The sequence below is a fragment of the Cottoperca gobio genome, chromosome 24 (genome assembly GCF_900634415.1).
Source record: "Cottoperca gobio chromosome 24, fCotGob3.1, whole genome shotgun sequence".
Taxonomy (NCBI): Eukaryota; Metazoa; Chordata; class Actinopteri; order Perciformes; family Bovichtidae; genus Cottoperca; species Cottoperca gobio.
Window position 1 is genome coordinate 10,728,651 of NC_041378.1, and position 544 is coordinate 10,729,194.

Here is a 544-nt window from a genome sequence, read left to right on the forward strand (position 1 = left end):
ACACACACACACACACACACACACACACAACCTGTTATACACAAAGGGTCCTGTGGGAGGAAGTGTGATGGAGGGAAAGTACCTCATCAATACAACAACAACAGCAGAGGTGCAGGGAGTGACAGCTGCTCACTGAGAGACGTGAGGGATCACCCCGGTACCATAACAACAAACACAAGACCGCACAGCATGGCTGCCTCCACTAAAGGACCCATCTGATAGACAAAAAAGTGTTAGGAATAAATACATTTTATAAACAGTCTTGAGAGATGAAAGTTATGAAAGGGGGGTTGAATGTTTTTAATGTGATTTAATTGACATATTAGCACAGCAGCACAAGAAGTATTGTTTGCCTGGTTACAAGCTAGTATTCATGAGCCATGATCTTAATCATCATAATTGTCTGACAGCAGAAAGAGAAAAATATGTACATGGGTACATCTAAATTGTGAGTTTAAACAGCTGAGACCTTGTAGTTTGGGTGATTGCCGACCAGCAGAGCATGAGGAAGAAAGGATTTAGCCATTTGTCTATAAGGTGCTTA